This window comes from Rhineura floridana, chromosome 2 (genome assembly GCF_030035675.1).
Source record: "Rhineura floridana isolate rRhiFlo1 chromosome 2, rRhiFlo1.hap2, whole genome shotgun sequence".
In the NCBI taxonomy this organism is placed as follows: Eukaryota; Metazoa; Chordata; class Lepidosauria; order Squamata; family Rhineuridae; genus Rhineura; species Rhineura floridana.
In genome coordinates this window covers 79,404,873-79,423,155 of record NC_084481.1, presented here as the reverse complement: position 1 = coordinate 79,423,155, position 18,283 = coordinate 79,404,873, and the positions used below count along the sequence as shown (strand labels likewise).

The 18,283-nt window shown below is 42.3% G+C and overlaps 1 protein-coding gene and 1 long non-coding RNA gene across 8 annotated transcripts in view; one reads left to right on the top strand and one right to left on the bottom strand.

Moving 5' to 3' along the window:
* KALRN (kalirin RhoGEF kinase) overlaps nucleotides 1-18,283 on the top strand; it is an 872,788-nt gene that overhangs the window by 716,295 nt on the left and 138,210 nt on the right. The gene's annotated exons all lie outside the window — the stretch shown is intronic.
* Nucleotides 17,231-18,283, bottom strand: part of LOC133376609 (uncharacterized) — a 30,908-nt gene continuing 29,855 nt past the window's right edge. Inside the window, exon 4 of the long non-coding RNA XR_009760535.1 lies at nucleotides 17,231-17,661. This is a non-coding gene — a long non-coding RNA (uncharacterized LOC133376609). The remainder of the gene's footprint in view (nucleotides 17,662-18,283) is intronic.

The window sequence follows — 18,283 nt, the reverse complement described above, 5'->3', positions numbered from 1 at the left end:
TGTTGTCGTTGTTAAATAGTTTTAATAATAAGTGAACAGTTGTCTGTATTTCTCCTTTACTTAATTGCATTCCACACAACCAGAGTACAAAGAATAAGGTACTATCAGTTACAAGAAGTTGATGTGCTTTTGCATCATTTGCACAAACAAAGGAAAAGTAGCTTGCACACAGGAATATATAATAGTTTTAAATATTTCATGTTGTAATGTAGTAGGTAAATTGCATGAGTGAAATTGATAGATTACTGGAATATAGCACATATGATATGGGGAAGGGCATGTGTGTTGATGATGGAACTCATGCAAAACAAAATTATGTCACGTTGCTGAATGGATGTTTGATTGAGATTGAGAAAGGGAGGTATTGAAAGGAAGGGCCTGAGAGCTAAATGGTGACAGCAAGTGTCAGATGGCATTACTGTAAATGGGTTAACACCAAGTGGAAACAATACCAGCTTGGAGTTTCCTGGGTCAGAAACTAGAATGGTATAATGTTAAAATTGCTATCAATGATCTACCAAATTCGAGGAGATGGTCAGTAGTAAAGTAAGTGGTAGTTATCCACTGGCTCAGCAAGTGGTGATCAGAGACTATTTTGTTTTTCATATGCGATACTGTGTAGATATTGTCATTATGTCCTTTAGTTACTAGATGGTACTGGACTTAGTTGTAACTGGGTGGACTCAGGACTTACTTCTTACTGTACTGTTCTTGTTGGAGAGAGACAATAAAGTTTTCTGTAGCTTCCTGACTGGTGTGTCCTCTGAGCCTTCCATGACAGACACCACCATTAATTCACTAGTACTACGCAATTATAACTAGTACATTATTGTTAACAAAAGTTATTGGACAGTTAGGTATACAGCACTGATAAATTAGTACATTAAAAATAATTGTGTGATTTTTTTGATTTGTGAAGAAATCTAAGAAGGGCAATTGTGTCTTTTTAAAATTTATTGAGGACTACTACATGTAACACATTCAAAAATTCTAGAAGGTATTTTAACTTTTAAGTTTCATATTTTATGCTCCACTGTTCACTCAGTGGGAAGTAAAATCATGGTGTGTAAGCAAAACAGATGCTTGTTCAAATTTTGCAGATGCTGCATGTCTTTCAAAATGAGACTGTTACACTGTCAAAAACATAAAACCCCTTCATTTGCATCCAAGCTGATCATATGGAAATCGGGGGAATCCAACTTGATGCTTGATTTGCCAAGAATCTGGGCATCTATCCACATCCATTTCTGATCTCATTCTTCCTGTAGTGACTTTCCACCATTCTTTCTATGATAAAGATGTTGTAACTCATCCCTATTACATGAACGTAACTTCCAGTAAAATCAGTGGAATGTACTTCCAATTTGCTTAGCATTTATAGAAATTAAGGTTACTGTCCTACGCACACTTACTTGGGAACTGAACTCAATGGGAACTTGAGTTCAATGAACTCAATTCAATGAACTGAACTCAATGGGCTTACTTGTGAACAGGCATGCATAGGACTGTACTGTAAATAAATGCTGAAGGATAAAGAGGAAACCAATTTATTTCAAATAAACACTTTAAAAGTGACTGCCGAGAACAAGGATAGGGAATCTGTGGCCAGTAGCCAGGGATGATGGGAGTTGTAGTCCAGCAACATCTGGAGGGCCACAAGTTCCGCATCCCTAGACTAGCATAATGCAGTAATTTAGCTGCCAGTTTTGCTGTGGCCAGTTTGAACAACATACTGTGAATGTGATTACTAATAATAGTGGTTATGACTATGAGGAACACAGGACTTCTGGGCTACAGCTTTGGATTATGAGGTGCAGAAAAATACTGGGCGGATTCTGGCCCACCTTGCACCATTTTATTGTTAGCCTAATGTTTTTCTAGTTGATATTTATTATTTATTTATTTTATCTATTATTATTTAATTAATTAATTAATTTGTATCCCACCCTTCCTCCCAATAGGAGCCCAGAGCGGCAAACAAAAATACTAAAAACACTCTAAAATATCAGAAAAACAGACTGTAAAATATATTAAAACAAAACATCTTTAAAAACAACTTTTTTGAAAACCTTTAAAAACATCTTAAAAAGCAATTCCAATACAGACAGAGACTGGGATAAGGTCTCTACTTAAAAGGCTTGTTGAAAGAGAAGGTCTTCAGCAGGGGCTGAAAAGATAACAGAGATGGCGCCTGTCTAATATTGAAGGGGAGGGAATTCCAATGGGTAGGTGCCACTACACTAAAGGTCCACATCCTGTGTTGTGTGGAATGAACCTCCTGATAAGATGGTATCTGCAGAAGGCCTCACCTGCAGAGCATAGTGATCTACTGGGTATATAAAGAGTAAGATTATATTTCAGGTATCCTGGTCTCAAGCTGCATAGGGCTTTGTATACCAAAATTAGAACTTTGAACTTGGCCCTGTAGCTAATGGGCAGCCAGTGCAGTTCTTCCAGCAGCAGGGTGACATATTGGTGATACCCTGCCCCAGTGAACAGTCACGCCGCTGCATTTTGCATCAGCTGCAGCTTCTGGACCAACCTCAAGGGCAGCCCCACATAGAGTGCATTATAATAATCCAGTCTGGAGGTTACCAGCCCATGCACAACAGTGGCCAGGCCATCCCAATCCACAAACAGCTACAGCTGTTTTACCAGCCAAAGCTGGTAAAAGCACTTCTAGCCCCTGAGGTCACCTGGATCTCTAGTGACTAAGATGGATCCAGGAGCACCCCCAGACTACAAACCTGCTCTTTCAAAGGGAGTACGACTCCATTCAAAGCAGGCAACTGACCAATTATCTGAACTCGGGAACCACCAACCCACAGCACCTCCATCTTGCTAGGATTCAGACTCAGTTTATTGGCCCTCATCCAGCCCACCACTGAGTCCAAGCAGCCGTCCAGGGCCTGCATGGCCTCTCCCGATTCCAATGTTGCCGAGAAATAAAGCTGGATATCATCAGTGTACTGCTGACACCTTGCCCCAAATCACCTGATGACTGCTCCCAAGGGCTTCATATAGATGTTAAACAGCATTGGAGACAAGGTGGTACCCTGCGGCACCCCACAGCACTACTGCCAGGGGTCCAAAAGACAATAATCCAATACTGTTCTCTAAAAACGGCCCTGGAGGTAGGATCAGAACCACTGTAAAACAGTGCCTCCGATACCCATCTCACTCATTCAGCTCAGAAGGATACCATGGTCAATGGTATCAAAAGCCACTGACAGAAGTAAGAATAACAGGGTCACACTCTCTCTTCCTTCTCCCAATAAAGGTCATCCATCAGGGCGACCAAGGCCCATTCAGTCCCATAACCAGGCCTGAACCCAGATTGGAATGGGTGAAGATAATCTGTTTCATCCAAGAGTACTTGCAACTGCTGTGCCACAACCCTCACAATCACCTTCCCTAAAAAGGGGGTATTTGTGACTGGGTGGTAGTTGTCCCAAACCAATGGGTCCAAGGTGGGCTTTTTCAAGAGCGGTCAGATCACTGCCTCTTTCAGGGCGGCTGGAACCACTCCCTCCCACAACAACATGTTGACCGCATCCTGGATCCACTCTGTCAAACCCCTTTGGAAAGCTTTAATAAGCCAGGAAGGGCAAGGGTCAAGAGGATACGTTGCTGGCCGAATTGTCACAAGCACCTTGTCCATGTCATTAGGCCACATCAACTGAAACCGATCCCAAGAAGTTGCAGCAGATGTTGCACTGGACACCTCACTGGGGACTACAGTAGATGTGGACAGGACATCAAGATTGTTACAGAGGTGAGCAACTTTACCCTCAAAGTTCCTTGCAAACAATTCACCATGGTCCTTCAAAGGGTCTAAAACTTCATTTCCTGGAGGTGATGTCAACAGACCCCTGACAATATGGAAAAGCCCCACTGGATGGCTACTGGACAATGCAATGGTGGCAGAGAAGTGGGCTTTCTTCGCTGCCCATACCTCACGGTTGTGATGATTTACTCATGCTCGATTAGCCTCACAGCATGTCTTTTGCCACTTGTGCTCTAGCTGTCATCCATCCTGTTTCATTGCCCTTAGCTCACTGGTGTACCAAGGTGCAAACCGGACTCCACAGTGCTAGAGAGGGCACTCGGGCAACTGTGTTAAGAGCCCAACACACCTCGCTGTTCCACAGTATGACAAGGGCTTCAGCATGGTCATCTGCTATATCTACTGGGAACTCCCCCAGGGCATTCAAGTTTCCAACTGATTCCATTAGTGTCTGGGGGTGTACCATCTTAATCTGTCTACTACCCCTGCAGATGAGGTTTGAAGCTGTACGTCTAAACTTCACTAGGAAGTGGTCTGACCATGACAATGAGGTGACATCCACTCCCCCATCTCCAGACCACTCCTTTCTCCATCTTGAACAAAAACCAAGTTGAGGGTGTGCCCTGCCCTATGCGTCAAGCCAGTGACAACTTGAGGCGGCCCCATGGTTGTCATGGAGGCCATGAAGTCCTGAGCCAGAACATTAGAGGCATCCTCTGCATGGACATGGAAATCACCCAGGACTATCATTCTGTGCTCCTCCAATAACGCAGCTGACATAGCCTCCGCCAGCGTGGTCAAAGAAGTTACCGGGCAGCAGGGTGGATGGTACACCAGCAACACCCCTAGTTTACTGTCTCTTTGGCCTGACACCAGGTGCAGGGCCTCACAGCCAGCTGAGACCGAGTGATTTCTTGGTGACAGAGATGGAAGTTCTGTAGACCACAGCAACCCCTCCCCCCTCGTTCCTGCAGCCTGTGTTGGTAGTGCACAGAGTATCCAGGTGGGCAAAGCTAGGTCAGATCAACTCCTCCCAGCTCACCCACCCAGGTCTCGGTAATGCACACCAAATACGCCCTCTCATCCATGATCAAGTCATGAATGAGGGTGGTCTTATTGTGTACTGATCTGGTGTTAAACAATAGGACACACAAGGCAGTGGGCACAGCAGATGAGCAATGAGAAACCTGTCCATGGGAGGAGTGGGAACGAGGAACGAGGAACAAGGTGCAGATAGCCTTGCCCTGTCTTCTATGGTAGCTCACCATCTCCTCATGGCTATGCCTCCCTCTACCCATTATCACTGAAACTGGGGTGGCATTATCTATGCCCCTGCTAAGACTCCTGATATGGACACAAGAGCCCCCCAACAAAACCTTGCTGAACCAGTTATCCCAGTAGGCCTCCGAGAAAATTGGGAACAGTCAGACCCACTCAGTATCTTTCACAGAGGGCACATCTCCTCCCTCCCATCTCACACCCAGGGAGGGCCAGCCTTCTGCCAGTTGCAGACTCTCACTCTGACAGCATCTGGCAACTTTCTCCTGTCATTCAGTTCACTGCAGAGGCTCTCACCCTACGTAGGAACTACACATGCACCCTATGCCCTCCCCACTACCAATCTCCTCTAGATTGGTTAAAAAAAATAGAAGGGGATAGCAGCCTCGCCCTCAGGACTCCCTAAGGGGCTCCTCAAGGGACGACCCCCTTTGGCGAACCTGCCAGCGGGAAACCCGCCACCCAAGGAGCTGACTCAGCCAGGAGCTGATGGAAGAGGCTGCAAGACTGACTGCCATCTCTCTCTGGATTCAGGGCCAGGCAGGGGGTTCCAGTCCTTGCAGCACTTACCAGGGACCTTGACAGCAACCCAGAGGAGCAAGCAAGCAAGCACCCAGATGCTCAAGTACTCCATCCCAGGTCAGGTCTTCTCCAGTTCCCCAGTGCTGCAGCTGTTTAAAGAGTAGTTCACTTGGCTATACATTTTAGTCTATCAAATTGGTAAAATTGCAATCCACCAAATTAATAAAATTAAAGTATCTTGAGAGAGGTGCATGCTGTCCAGTGGACAGTGTCCACAGTTCTCCCTTATCCACTAGCTTGCATTTTCTATGAAGCTTTTCCCATTCCAAATAGCTGTTAGGTGGGACAGGAGCATGGGGCAAGGGCAGCTCAGCAGCAAATGGAACAAATGAGGGAGAGTCACAGAGAGAGGCAACACAAAGCAAAATGAACTGTGACAGAGTACCTCTGGTACACAGGAAAGGAGTGTGCAACACTCAAAAATGAGCTACTCAGAATCCCTAGTCCACACTGCTTCTTCCTTTGTTCCATTGTCACAGGGATTTTTGAAATATTTTAATTCTTAAAAGTATGTGCACACACACAGTGTGGTCTGTGCATTCAGCACTTTTTAAACAGTGAGCATCAACAGGGTATAGCCTTAATCTTCAATCATTCAGATAAGATCCACCAGAAAACTACTGTTCTGTGATGTAATACTTACGAGAATCCATTCAAATGAGAGACAAAAAAATCCTCTGCCCTCAAGTGGATTCCCCCAAGGATCAGTATTGGGACCTGTGCTTTTTAATTGTTCATAAACAATCTAGAATTAGGGATGACCAGTGAGGTGGCCAAGTTTGCTGATGATACTAAATTGTTCAGGGTTGTTGAAACAAAAAGGGATTGCAAAGAGCTGTCATAGGACCTCTCTAAACTAAGTGAATGGGTGGTAAAATGGCAAATTAAATTCAATGTAAACAAGTGTAAAGTTACGCATATGGGAGCAAAAAAATCTTAATTTAGCATGTACCCTCATGAGGTATGAACTGGCTTGCCCTGAAAAGGAACTAAACCTTGGGGTTGTTGTAGATAACTCAGTGAAGATGTCAACCCAGTATGCAGCAGCTGTGAAAAAGGCAAATTTCCTGCTAGGGATCATTAGGAAAGATATTGAAAATAAAATGACTGATATCATAAGCTGTTGTATAAATCTATGGTGCTGTCACATTTGGAATACTGTGTACAGTTCTGGTTGCCTCAAACGGATATTGTAGAGTTGGAAAAGGTTCAGAAAAGGGCAATCAGAATGATCAAAGGGATGGAGCAACTTCCCTGTGAAGAGAGGTTGCAACATTTGGGGCTTTTTTAGAGAAAAGGCAAGTCAGAGGTGACATGATAGAAGTGTATAAAATTATGCATGGCATGGAAAAAGTGGATAGAGAAAAGTTTTTCTCCCTTTCTTATAACACTAGAACTTGTGGACATTCAATGAAGCTGAATGTTGGAGGATTCAGGACAGACAAAAGAGAGTGCTTCTTCACACAGCCCTTAGTTAAACTATGGAATTCGCTCCCACAAGACGCAGTGATGGCCACCAACCTGAATGGCTTTAAAAGAAGATTACACAAATTTATGTAGGATAAGGCTTTCAGTGGCTACTCGCTGTGATGGTTGTGCCGTGCCACCGTAGTCAGATGCAGTATGCTTCTGAATACCACTTGCTGGAAACTGCAGGAGGGGAGAATGCTCTTGCAGTCAGGTCCTGCTTGTGGACTTCCCATTGGCATCTGGTTGGCCACTGTGAGAACAGGATGCTGGACTAGATGAGCCGCTGGACTAGATGAGCCACTGACCTGACCCAGCAGACTGCTCTTATGTAACAGCCAAATTGAGTTTTTTCTAGGAAAGAGAAGGATGCTCCGATGTTTGTTAATTCCTCCATATCCCCCCCTGCCCTGTAAATTCATAATTGAAATCAGCTCTACTCTTTTCTGTAGGATCAGTCCAGTGAATCATTAAGTTAAATGTATTCCAGTCTTCCTGTGAGTCAAAGCAAAATTCTGAGGCTCTGATTTACAGTAACTTTGCCTGAAGACAGTTGATAAAAATGAAAAATAGCAGCAATCAGATTCATAAATGGCAAACAATCTCAAAAATGACAAAGATTGAAAGAAACCTCTCCAGAAAGGGGCAAAAGGGAGTATTACTTTAAGAAGCATATGGTTTATGCTTAGTTTGAATAATCCCTTCCAATTAAGATTAAACCCAGTTTCATGTAAAACATCTGTTCTCTGATTTCAGCATTTAGAAGAGGAAATACACCAGGGAATAAGTTGAACCCATCCATCAGGATTTTATTTTATGCGTTCAGAATTGATATTTAGTTGCTCAAGATGATGTTGCCAAATATGTTTTTAAAAATGCTCATCACCTTACCTGGATCAGACAATTTAAATTTTTATTTCACTGTATTTTTCCACTAACATTTTTGAGTTTTATAGCTATCTTAGTGAATGTGTCTGCCAAAATGCACTAGTGCGGAAGAAAAAGCCCTAATCCATTAACTTTTTCCCCTATACAGATGAACAGGTACAGAGAGGTTTACCACAGTGAAGCCCCATGCAAAACTAAACTATTTAGCACAGGAAAGGGTGATTGATTCTGCATCCATACCACAGTCCATATTTTAGGATGTCTAACCCAACCACAGTGTGGTAATTTGTGCTGGAATTTGACATGTTTTTGATGATCCCACCACCATTAATGTCATTATATTTGGATGCTCACTGAACTGAATTGCCTACCCCTGCTCAAATATTGTTTGGATTTTTTCAGTGGGCACTAGGGCATCCCCAAGTGGAGGACATCGCCTCCTCCACAAACAAAGAAATGCTTGCAACTGTTTCTCCTTTGCATTCATAAAATTATGCCTGGCAAACTTAGAATACATATTTGTCTATCACCAAAACATTACACAACAAGGTAATGAGTCATTTAAAGCTGTTAAGGGAGCAATCTTAAGTTCATTGGGAGGGTGGCTGAAGGGCTGTTGCAGACCTTCTCCTTATCCAACAGAGAGTGAGGTCCATGGGCAGTGAAGGAGGTACCTGCTGAAGAACTTCATGGTGCAGCAGTGAAAAGTTATGTAGCCTTCAGTGCTCTGACAATAGTAAGAAAAGAAAAGGATCATGTCAGGAGAAAATCAGAGAGGTCTTGGATCATACCCTTCTGTTCTCCTGACATGCTCCCCAAAAGGGAGGAAAGCTATGCCATATCTGTACCTGGCAGAGATTTTTTTCTCTCCCACTTGAACCAACGGGGGGGGGCAAGACAGAAGGAAAAAGTGGAGGAAACACCCCATCTTTTGCACACGCTCAGCAGGGCTTTCTTCAGTTCTATAGGAGTTTGAGGCTCACAGGGGATTCAAGCAGTGTCAGGTTCAAGTCAAGTCCTGGCAGGCAACAACAGGATCTTGGGACGGCTCCAAGAGAGCCCTGCTGGCTGAATGGTACTCCTATTGAAGCAGCTACAGGAGACATTGTCTCTGCAGGGAGCTACAGCCAACTGAAGCCTTACATAGGCTGACAGGATGAAGAGTGTGGTGGGCACTCCTTGGAGCAGTTGGCTGGCTGGCTAAAGGCTCCTCACTTTATTTTGTATTCTTTGAGTTCTGTGAGGCACGAGAGACAAAGATACTTTAAGGTACTTATCCTCTGAGTCAAAGGATAGTGGCAGGGCTGTGTCTTCTGGCCAGGAAGGCCCCAAATAAAAAAAACTAGTGGTTCTCCCCCCAAGAAAGCAGCCTGAACCTCATTCTCATCAGGTGCCTGGATCATGACAGACTTAGAAAGTGGTGTTTCCGTCATGATGTGCGTGCACGCCCACACAGACACTCCATAGGATTGCTCTGTCCACAACTTACCAAGGCTTGCCACTGTCTTACTGAATAGCATGGGCCAGCTCAGACAATCTTGAAATGCTATGTGTAAAGTGAGGCAGTAGGTCCCACTTGTGAGTCTATTACCACGTGAATGCGGTACCACATGAACATGGGTGTTCACTAGGAATGCAGTGTTTAGTTAATTATTCAGTTAAAATACTTTGATAAAATATGCTGTCTTTAATTAGGGAACAGATTTCATTTTTTAAAATAATTTAAGTGAGGTATTTAAAAATCTAGATGGTAGATGCCTTCTTAGAAGGACAAGGACAGAGTGTGTTTAGTGTGACTTTTAAAATAAATAATCCTTTCCTCCTCCTTCTGAACTGTTGTTTATATGCAAATATATGCAGATTTAATTGATTTAAATATATTCAACTGATCAACTAAGATTTATTCACTCAAATACAAATCAAAACCAATGTTACAAGCACACAACTGGAAAATAAACCGCTGATATGTATATGGTTTCATTTTTCTCATTTATAGACCATATCAGTGGTATATTTTCCAGTTTGTGTCCTTGTAGCATTGGTTTCACTCAAATGGTAGGCATGGTGCATATACATGGTTACTGAGGTGTTCCATCTTGTTGTTATTCCGCATACAGCGCTTTGTGCAGGAGAACCTCAGACCCAGAGACTGAGTAAGGCCCTCAAAACCTCTCTATCTGGCCCTCCATGTTTGTTATGTTCTTCAGTTAAGAACCTGAAGAGGACACAACGCTTGAGTTCACGCTTTTAGGTCATTCATCTATTTCTCACTGAATGGGGGGAGGGGATATCAAGGAGATGCCAGGTTGCATGCTTGGGAACCGCATTGTACAGAGTTCAAGGGAACCTGCTACGGTTTGCCTGACTTCAGTCATCCATCACAACCATTTCTCTGGTTGTTCATGGATGACAAGGCACCTTGTTTTCCAAGAGCGAGAGGGTCTGACCTTCCAAGAATTTGAACTGAACCACTCCAAGAACCCTTGGTATCCAACTTCAGTCCTAAACTCCTGGGTCACTGTAAACACCCAAGAAAACACATGTCTCTTCTCCCCTCTTTGGACAGAGTTGCTTCATCCTCCCCATTTCCTTCTTTTCTGATCTCATTCTCTCAGCTTTCCACTCTACTCATGCTTGTCTCAAAGCTGCATGATAGACATTTTTAATTTGCCCTGTTGTGTTTAGGCCACCGCTCTTATGAGGCCAGCATAGAAACTTAAAATGCTAGTAAAAAAAAAGTGCAAGCTAGATAGTTGTGGGGTTTTTTTGTGGGCTTATTAACAAGGCCAATATATGCATACAGTGTATGGAGTTGTTAGGCGTTTGCATAAATGGAAGCAATGTTTAGTAATGTCCTTCAAATAGGTGTTGGATGGTGAATCTGAGGAATTGAGTCTCTATGGAAATTAGGTTACATGACAGCCCAGTTATATGACATGCCTGGTACAATTCGGCTACTCATTTTGCACACAGTGAATTCCTCTTGATTCTAATGACACTGCAGCAATGTTTGGATTGGGAATCTTTATGCCTAAATGGTCTTCAAAACTCTCCAGTTCTTCCATTCTATGGCAAAGATGAATTAGGGTGTTATCAGACTCATTCAGTCTTGAACAGGGATCACTTTACATTTTTTGGTGTATGCCAAAAATGTTTTGAATGTGGACCTAATGTGTAATGTGTGAATGGAACGAACACATTTTCATTTCTTGCTGAAATCTAAATATAAGCTAAGGTATTCGAGCATGAACCGTAGACTATATTTGCTTCCTGCTGAAGGTTCTGAGGGATAGCCTGCACTGACTTTCTTATCTCAGTCTGACATTTGCACCAAGATGTGGAACAAAAAAAGAAAAAAATAGCAAAACATCATGGCATATGGACATTCCTGTGTTTCAAGCAATTCTGAGCAAATGTGAATAAGCTGCTGCTGTTCTAGGGCAATAGTTGCAAAGACTTTCTTTCCTGAAGTATGTACAAATTGTACAAGCATGTCACCTCAAGCTGTGTAGCACATGTTTGCACAGACTGCCTACATCAGTCCAAAAATCAGCAGCATCAGGCTGTAGATGTGGTTGTCTATTAAGGATTCCTATTGAGCCATAATCTGCCCGAACCATCTGGAACACTGAAAGGCACATATTATTTAAGCACAGAAAAATGTATTTCCTTTCAGCTAATATATCTGCATGGCTCCTCCACTTACTGTTATTGTTTCTACCACCTGTTGCAGAACACACTGAATTTATCTTGGTCTACAAGACTGCACAGATACAATCGTTCTTCTCTGGAAATTTCTCTTCCCATTGGTAGCAACAAAACTGACTGAATTTCTCTCTCCTTCCCTTCTGTCCAGACATACAGTAATTAAGAGACCCACTCCAGGAACTAGGCTTCATATGATGATTGTCTAATCAAAACTATTAAAAGCCCATGTTTCTTTTAATTCAAACAGCTTCTAGATCAGCCTTTCCCAACCATTGTGCCTCCAGATGTTGTTGGACCACAACTCCCATCAGCCTCAGCCAGCATTGCCAATGGTCAGGAAGGTGAGAGTTGTGGTCCAACAACATCTGGAGGCACACTGGTTGGGAAAGGCTGTTCTAGATCCTGAAGAGGTGTTTGTTGTTGTTTTTTGGAGATTTCAATATGTGAGGATTAAATAAGACCTCATAAACTCTCCTTAAAGGACTGCCTCTACCTACATTCTTGATCTGAGGCCCTTCCCCATATGCCCCCTCCAAGGGAGTTGTGGAAGGTGGCAACATGAGAGTGGGCCTTCTCAGTGGTGCTTCCCCATTTGTGGAATGCTCTCCCCAGGGAGGCATGTTACCTGAGCTTTTGGCCCTTAATTTGAAGGGCTTCAGGTATTGGTGGCCTCTTTTAGTGTTGAAGGTTTTTTAAAGCCTTGTATCTGTACTGGAGCGTGGTTGTGTTGTTGTTTAATTGGTTTGTTATAATTGATTTTAGTGTTTTATTATTGTTGTAAGTTGCTTTGGGTTGCATTTGCGAGGAAAGTGACTACTACTGCTGCTACTGCTAATAATAATAATATTAAAATAATTTAAAAAGCAGAACTATATTTAATGTTGTACATGGGGATATGACCCCAAACTAGCACATTTGTATGATCTCTTCTTTCCCCATAACATGTAGGATCCCTTACCCCATACACAGACATCAGCACATTCCCCACCTCTGCTCCACATTATTGACACATGGCAAGTGAACCTATGGATTATGAGAAGAGTGGGAGATATAAGATGGAGTGGCAATTTTTGTTACCAATCCCTTACTACATCTACATGTTGTGCATGATATGGTGTTGGTAACAGAAACAGGGTCACTTATCATGTGTCAATAGTGTGGGGCAAAGATGGGGAATGTAATGATGTCAGAACATAGGGTAAATATTCTTACATAGAGAAGTAGATATCATGCAAAGATGCTGGTTTTGCCAAAATCCCCATGTTTGCATACGATACAGCTCAACTATACCTGGGCATTTTAAGGAGGCCTTGTTCTGCTTATAAAGTAACAGCTTTAATTATCCAAACATTTGGATTTCTCTCTGGCTATGTGGTCAGCCTTAATAAACTTATAGATAGGCAGGGATGGTCAAAAGTGGCTGATGCTATCCATTTTAATAAGGAAAAAAATACAACTCATAAAATTATGTAGGAAACATTGTGTAAATTGCACAGAGAACATTACATCTTGCTCTTTCCTGTTCACCCAGGTGGCCACCAGAACAATACTGAACAATGTGCAATTGAAATCCAGCACGTGGTGAGAGCTTAATTTTCCTAGCTGAGTTGACAGATTTGATATTTCACTACAGACAGGACTCAGTCTCCCACTTTTTCCTCTGGATGTAGATATATACGCCAGCCTTTCCATCATTCTGTCTTTCTGACTCTCCCTCTCTCTGAATTGCATAGTGACTGAAACTGGCACTCATTCAAGCCTGATGGGTAGAAGTTCTAACAGAAATAACAGTTGACTTAGTATTCAGCAAAGTCCTGTGCTTTGTTTAAATCATCCTGGTCTTGCTGAATGTTGTGGATTTCAGTGATTTCAGGGAAATATTAACAGTATTTCTCTGTGCTAAATTGCTTGAGCTTTTCTCACAATTTGACTTTTGCTAGATGAATGAATAAATAAAATCAGTCTGTGGTACAGAGGAAATATGCCTCTTTAAGAGAGAAGTGCCACCTCAGTCTCTCAATGTTTTATCCAACCCTCTTGACAGGATAGTTCAGTATTGCCCATCCATTGGTTTTGTGAAGGAGACTTACTGATCAGGCAAGGTTAATCTGATAGCTGTGATGGACTTGCATAATGCTCTGTGATTATGAGCAATGACTAGAACCAGAAGTAGATGTATACAGATTACTCACCTGCCACTATATCATTCCCTATCCTTGCGATCCAGTTCTGTGGAGATATTTTTCCCTGTGCTGGTCCCTCTCTGTGTTGATCCACACTGCTAAAAGAAACAGGTTTACCTTTTTAGCAATAATGGTTTGCTTCTTATGTGAGTGACTTGAGGAAAATGGAACTTGATTTTCATGAGGCAAAAACTGCTAGAGGACCATATGTAGGGGCATTCCTCCTTAATTATTGTGTCACTCAGCTCTCTGAATTATCATAACATTATGAATAATCTACATCAGTATGGAAGATTTCACCACAGAGGATTACATTCCAGTCCAAGATTTTTATTTGTCCTTATTCAATTATTTGGCTATGTGTTTCCCGCTTCTTGATTTTATTGTGAATCTACTTGTACTCTACAACAGTATGATAATTACCCTGAGTTTCTATAGCAGGGATGAGGAACCCATGGGAGTAAGACTCCCATTATCCCTCACCATTGGCCATGCTCACTGGGACTGATGGCAGTTAGAGTTCAACAACATCTGGAGGGTCATAGGTTCTCCTTCCCAGTTCTGTAGGTTTGCTTTTGAATCAGAGGTGTTATCTTTCCCTTCTGTCCTACCCTACTCCCCCCCTTATTGTTTGCTTTTGCTCAGGCTCATGTTAATATTTCCTGCTCCTCATATTAAATGCAAACATGTGGTTTCCTTGTAAAAAGGTGTTAAAGAAAACAAAACGTAATAGGGGGATTTATTACAAAAATAAGGGGACACAAACACATTACTGGGAATGGGACTAACAAATTTACCTAAGTAATACTGTATTTGTCTTTGTTCTCGTAGCTTGACTTTTATCAGATATTACTCACGTGTGTGAGAGTAATAATTTGCAGACTCTTAAAAATATTGCATATTATAATACTTAGACAAAAGTGTTTTGGAACTGGTGGTTGAGACTGTAATCCCATACACACTTCCCTGGGGGAGCAAGTCCTATTGAACTCAGCATAATCTTTTAAGCATCCTGTTTTAAACAGCGGCCAGCCAAATGGAAAGCCCACAAGCAGTTCATGAAGGCAATTGCTCCCCCCGCCAGCCACTGGTATTCAGTGGTAAATTGTCTTTGAGCCTGGAGGGTTCTGTATAAAACTAACTTAGCAATGTTAGCAACAAAACACAACAATCAAGCATAACTTCTTAAAATGTTGTTCTGTGCACTCCTACTTCAGGGATGGGGATCCTGTGGCCTTTCAAATGTTGCTGCGCTACAACTCCCATTAGCCCCAGTCAGCATGGCCAATGGTCAACGATGATGCAGTTGTAGTCTAGTAACATGTGAAAAGCCACAGGTTCTCTATCCTTGAGCTACTCCTTCTGAAGAAAGATTCTAGGTAACTTAGATGCTTGATTCCAGCATTTTGAACACTAAGGGTGCGATCATAAGGTGAGTGGAGGCACTTGAACCAGCAGGGCAGAAGTGAGAGCAGAATAATTTGATTGATTGATTGATTGATTGATTGATTGATTGATTGATTGATTGATTGATTGATTGATTGATTGATTGATTGATTGATATCCCGCCCTTCCTCCCAGCAGGGAGTCCAGGGTGGCAAACAAAAGCGCTGAAAGCACATTAAAACATCATAAAAACAGACCTTAAAATACATTAAAACAAAACAACTTTAAAACCATTCTTTAAAAAAGCTTTAAAAACATCTTTTTGAAATGGTTAAAAACATATTGTTTTAAAAAAAGAAAAACATATTAAAAGCAATTCCAACACAGACATAGACTGGGATAGGTCTCAACTGAAAAGGTTTGTTGAAAGAGGAAAGTCTTCAAAAGGCACCGAAAAGATAACAGAGATGGTGCCTGCCTAATATTAAGGGGAGGGAATTCCATAGGGTAGGTGCTGCCACACTAAAGGTCCATTTCCTATGTTGTGCAGAATGGACCTCCTGATAAGATGGTATCTGCAGGAGACCCTCACCTGCAGAGCGCAGTGATCAACTGGGTATATAAGGGATAAAACAGTCTTTCAGGTATCCTGCTCCCAAGCTGTATAGGGCTTTGTACACCAAAAGTAGAACCTTGAACTTGGCCTGGTAGCATATGGGCAGCCAGTGTAATTATTTCAGCAACAGGGTGACATGTTGGTGATACCCTGCCCCAGTGAGCAGTCTCGCCACCTCATTTTGCACCAGCTGCAGCTTCCGGACCAACCTCAAGGGCAGCCCCACATAGAGCGCATTACAGTAATCCAGCCTGGAGGTAACCAGTGTGTCGACAACAGTGGTCAGGCTATCCTGGTCCAGAAACAGCCACAGCTGTCTTACCAGCCGAAGCTGTTAAAAGGCACTCCTAGCCACGGAGGTCACCTGGGCCTCTAGTGACGAAGATAGATCCAGGAGCACCCTCAGACTACGGACCTGCTCTTTCACAGAGTACGACCCCATCCAAAGCAGGCAACTGACCAATTATCCAAACTCAGGAACCACCAACCCACAGTGCCTCCGTCTTGCTAGGATTCAGACTCAGTTTATTTATCATGCATTTTCCCATGGATCCCTACTTCTAGATAAATGTCTCTTTTGGTTGATGTCGTTGGTTGGAGCACCATATATACTCTCTGGAAATATCTGGTATCACACACGCACCCTACCAATCAGTCCGAAACAAAGTGGCTTGATGTGGACACCTACTTTGCCAAAAGACAGCGAACATGGACACCTAGTGGTTGTGTGTTGCATTGTATGCAGGCTCTTATAAAAGAGTTGGTTTGAACCTGATTCTCCCAACTTTATAAATGAAGTGGCTTTATTATCCATATAGCCTAAGCCTAAATTATGACATCATAATTCTTGTGAATGAAAAAAAGCATAGCAGTACTTTTTGTTATGCTGAAAACCTCTGAATGAGCCAAGCACATGGTGGTTTCCCCGTGTTACTACTACAGAGCTGTTGTTAGCCTTCCTGAAGTGGGGGGCACCTTCAAAAATGTAGCTCAGGCAAGTAAAACTGACTAAGCTAATGGGCATGATGGTCTGTTCATAATGCCTTGTGATCTTTTAGATATACACTCCAGGGAAGTTTCAAGGTTGTAAGAAAATGTGGAGCTAGGGATGGATACCTCAGGTCTATTCCATGTCACTTTTACTTGTGTTCATTCATAAATCTATTTGGTTCCATTTCCACATTAACATATGATTTTTTAAATCCATATGAAAATTTGCATTTTAATACATATTTAAATACATATTTTGAACTTTTTTCTCAAAATACATGTTTCTAAATATACTGTATCTCAAAATATGCATTTTCAAATGCATTTTTATCTGTTTTTGAGCCATGAACTGTGTTGGAGAAATGCAGAGTAGCAAGATCATAAGTGCCCTTGGTGAAGAAATGCTAAGAAAACTTTGATCTCTGAGTCTGCTGACAGATCTGGACATCAAGGCCTACTCAAAGTTATGAATAAAGTTCTAATCAATCATCTGTTACATTCCTTCCCACCTAAGTACAGATTAACCTTTTGGTTAAGTCCTTTCATGAGAAGATCCACAGAAAACATTGTGAAGGCGAGGAAGCAGTAAGTACATTGTTACGCAGTTGAGTACATGGATCAGAAGCCAGAGCAGGACTTCCAACAAGTGATGCCTGCCCTCAGTTACAGTGAAAATTGAAGGGCACATAGACCAAAAACAGGGCGGAGCAGGATTGGGTCTGGTCAATGCCTGGATGCGAGACTGCCATGGAACCACATGTATGCTGCCTTGGGTTCTATGATGAAATAAAAGCAGGGTATAAATGTAAGAAGTATTATATAGCCACAAGAGTGGCTGTATACTATAGCCAGCATGGATTTTTCACATTCCGCAATGAGAAATTAAAAATACCCCCATGCCGTTATGATGCTTCCCATAAGCTCATCTCAAAACAAAACCTTACAAAACTTATAGTCCTGAACTCAGAAACGCTTGCTTAACAACCCTCTCAATTTTCATGGTGATACACAAAACAGTCAGAGAGAATAGAGTTCCAAATCTAAAAAGAGAGAAAAAAACCCCAGAGTCCTTTTGGACTTTCCCCCCTGAGAGTTCTCATAATCTGTTGAAATTCATTAAAAATCAGCCATGTTCACAGAGTACCTGTAATCCTAATACTGACCTTGCCCCATACTCTGACCTTCATCTTCTGCAGTTTAAATGTTTAAAAAATGCCTGGCTGATTTTCAATTAATTTAAGAAATGTTGCATTGAACTGAATGATAGTGTCAGGCATGCGCGGTAAGAACTAACTGTCAGTGTTCTAAAAGCCAGACTCACAGCTGCTCGGCTTGGCTAATCAGGGGGCCACACCCACACCAGACTTTGATTTTACTTAAGACAGTCATGGCTTCCCC